Raw genomic sequence first — 4,346 nt, forward strand, 5'->3', positions numbered from 1 at the left:
CCTAGAGCGCACAATGTTCCTGAAGGTCGGCAATGGTCTTCCTCGGTCACGAGTGGACGGCCATCATCATCATCATGTATGTATGTATGCGTGCGTGTATGTATGTATGTATGTATGTATGTATGTATGTATGTATGTATGTATGTATGTGTTTGTGTGTGACTAAATCCGAAACCAGGTGATTGCAAAGGGCTTTTCTTAGCCACATATCTACGCCTGCTCCTATGTATTACTCTTTTTTGTAGAAGGATATTTCTTTCGTTCATGGTTTTGCCTGCAAATTTATCTATCTTCTAGAAATTGAGTGCATCTTGGGTATTTTTTCTTCCACTTCTATGTTTGAACATATTGTAGATGCATTCGTTTTTGCTGTTGGTTTTTAGCAGGTTCTGTCGAGGTAGTATTAAACAGCAGTCAAAGGCTTCTACTATTGATTTTAAACATCATTCCCAGTCTTTTCCACTGGGCTGCTTCGGTCGATCTTAAACAGTTTTCCTATTTCTATCTTCTGAGAGAGTCAGCCGATATCGTAAAACTGGGAAAACTTCCAATTAGTGTTGGAATCTTGCGGGGATTTAATATTAATGGAGCTGACTTTTTTTCCTGTGGTCCAATCAAGTATTTCAAGAGTTGATACGATACTAGTAGTGAGATTGCAAATGCATTCTGGGATATTGTCTTCTTGTAGGAAAGAAGCAATATCCGACGAATTTTTAAAACATGCACTTTCATAAATATATTTTTGATTGCAGCATTTTTGTGTTATTCGTTTTCGGCAACATTATGTTGTTGGTAGCACTTATTGCGTAGAACAGCAGAAGTAGAGAGAAAGAGAGAGTGAGGGAAGAATGGAAAAGAGAGAGCGAGAATGGAGGAGAGTGTAGGGAGAGAGAGAGAGAGAGAGAGAGAGAGAGAGAGAGAGAGAGAGAGAGAGAGAGAGAGAGAGGGGGAGGGAGAGAGATTATTGATGTGAATACTTTCTGTCTCGTAAGTAATTTTTCCACATGCACCTATAAACAATGTATATTTGCTTTGGCTAAATTTCATCACGATATCAGCTGAAAACATTACGAAATCCAGTTATTTCTCAGTATTATGGATATTTTGCTGTGTAAATACTTAGATCACCAAGAAAGATATTATGGGATGCATTGGTGTAGGTCCCAGTACGTAACCACTGGCATTTGTAAGAGAAATTACATTAGGCTTAGTGCCAAATTAAACAGAAACATATGTAGATTCTTTCCTTGGAATATTCAGTTCAAAAGCTTTATATATAAAAAGAGGTAATCGGTGTGCTTCCAGTTGCAAGATGTAGATGGTTGACAACATCAGTGAGCATTTCACTGGTTGCTCTTAGGGTAGGGGTTATGTTTGCTAAATGTTGCCAGAAGTAGGAAATAAAGTCAAACGCTTTTATGTAATCAAGCCACACTGCCATAAGGTTTCTGTGGTGTTTTCTCTTTTACTTTAACCAATACAATTTAAGTTATTCAGCATATCTTAACATTAATGTACTTCAAGCTTGCTGCTCAGCGAAGAGCTTGTGTAATGCTATACGTAATGTGTAAAAACAAACAATAGACCTATAGTTTTCTGTTAAGACGTTTTTTTTTAAATATATATTCTTGGTTAAATGATTTGTCTGTACAACACTAACATCTATTAAATCTCTACCTAGGACTATCCATTTTTGCAGCTTCCCTTCACTCACAGAGTTTATGATGTATATTTAACTACTGTTGTTGGTGCAGTATTTCTACAGTGGAGACGCGTGGCTTAGTCTTTAAGGCGTTGGACTCATGTTCGTAAGATTGTGGTTTCGATTCCTGGACCGGGCGACTCGTTGTGTCCTTGAGCAAAACACTTGGCTACCGGAGATAAGGTGTGTGCGTGTGTGTTTACGAAAAACATTCCAGCCGTGATAACACCTCTTTTTTTTTTAAAGATGGTAGGGTTGTATAGTGTGTAGGTCATGTATCGGTGCAATTCTATCTCCTAACAATGACTACCAGTCCACCACCACCACCACCACAGCTAAAACTACCACCATCATCACGACGACGGAAATGATGACGACGACGACGACAACGATCACCACCACCGCCACCACCACCACCACCAATTGCTAATCTATCGTGTGTTCACAACGTTACCCGCTATTCTTTCTAGCCTAAGGTTTTACTCTCAATAAATGTTTATTTGTTTTTAAATTCATTATTCATAAATGGCGAACAATCTCACTCCATTTATATGTATATGTAGTTCACATTCTCCTCATCCCTCCTAAAATATGGGCCCTTTATGACGATTCAGTAACAATTGTCCATTACCATTGTAATATACATATATACATACAAAATATGGCAACCAGCACATTATGCTGTATACCGCAATATCGAAATCAATATTCTAGATACGTTATTTAAAAGTGCAGCGCTAAACGAAACTGCGTTGTAAGGAGTTGTACAAAACATGGTCTAGATATAAAGGCAATCGCGATCAATAAAACTGACACAGTGTTATTTGAAACCAATATTTCAGATATTAGAAGGCAAAGTCGTTACCGCGCCCCCAGCAAAATGCTTAGTGGCATTTCGTTCGTCTTTACTTTCTGTGTTCAAATTCCTTCGAGATCGACTTTGTTTTTCATCCTTTTAGGGTCGATAAAATAAGTACAAGTTGAGCACTGGGGGTCGAGGCAATCGACTTACTTGTAACTGATGGCCTTATACCAAAATATGAAACCACTATTTATCTCAGATATTTGAAATCGGTGAGCTGGCAGAATCGTTAGCATGCCGGATAAAAAGCTTAACGGCATTTCGTCTGTTTTCACAGTCTGAGTTCAAATTCCGCCGAGGTCGACTTTATCCTTTCCAGGTCGATAAAATAAGTACCAGTTGAGTACTGGAGTCTATCTAATCGACTAACTGTCCACCCCCGAAATTGCTGTTCATGTGCCAAAATTTGAAATGTATTTTTCAGATATTAGTATTAAGGGGCAACACGTAACTTTCTTCCATTTGTCTCAAGAGGAAGTATTTATTGTAGATAGTTGTGTATAGTTGTTCGTGTCAAATCTAGAGTGCAATAGGCTTTTGTTTTGTGTTGTTAGATCGTTATTAAATAGAAGAAAGACAAAATCAATTCTGGTGGGATTCGAACTCGGAACTTAAAAGATGTGGAACTCAGTATTGGAAACCATTAATTTGGGCTTCTAAACACTGCTGCTATGTCACTGTTCTGGAAAAAAAAAATTCTATTATAGGCAAAACGCCCAAAATTTGATATATACTGTATATAGAGAAAGACGATGAAATATCCATATTTGTTTGCATTGTGACCTCTATATATATGTGTGTGTGTGTGTGTGTATGCGTGTGTGTATGTGTATATGTATATAATGCATGTATGTATGTATGTATGCGTCTATGTTTGTATGCAAGTAGGTATGTGTATATGTGTATATATATATATATATACGTGTGTGTGTGTGTATGTGTGTGCGTGTGTGTGTGTGTGTGTGTTCATTTGTTTTTGGTTTTAGTTTTCGAATTTTTCGCCTACGGAGAAAGAACCGGTCTCTTTCCTTGAAGCAGACTCTCTCAGTGGAATTTGGATAGCATCAAACAAGGTAATCTTGCATCTATATATGGTTGCATTATTCATGTATGCATGCATGTATGTTTGTATGTGCGTATGTATGTCTGTACGTATGCATGCATATATGTATCCATGTATATGTGTGTGTGTGTGTGTGTATGTGTGTAAGTAGGCATGCGAATGTGTGTGCATGTGCGCATGTATGCATACACATATAAAAGTGTACAGGCGTTCGTGAGCACGAGCATGGATGTCATTGCTCAACTGATTTCCACAAACGAGCACGTTTCTGTTTATGGTCCCACACAAAAATATCTGGCAAGTTTTGTTTTAATTTATTGGCTGTTATAATTTTTAAGTTCCAAAAATATTCTTTTGACCCCTCGGTCTCAATAGAGTAATCTTAATCCGATCGCTTTTTCTTTGTCTTTATTCTGTCCCAGGTTTTTCTGGCCATCACATCACATCTCCCTAGAAGACAGTATCTAGAAGGTATTCTCTTGCAGTTGGTAATAATAAGGGTGGTGTCTTTAGTTTCAGGTTTGCACGGCCTATATTTGTTATCCGTCAATGTTTTTTGCCTTTTATGCTGTAGGTACTAAATGGGGATCTCTTGTTTTTGAATTGTATGGAGGAAGCTTTGAAGGTCATAAAAGTGTCAGTACCCCATGCCGAATTTTTTATGTTTATGGTTTGGACCTTTTGTTCTATGTACACATGCACTAACATCTCAGCGAACT

This window comes from Octopus bimaculoides, chromosome 11, assembly GCF_001194135.2.
Source record: "Octopus bimaculoides isolate UCB-OBI-ISO-001 chromosome 11, ASM119413v2, whole genome shotgun sequence".
NCBI lineage: Eukaryota > Metazoa > Mollusca > Cephalopoda > Octopoda > Octopodidae > Octopus > Octopus bimaculoides.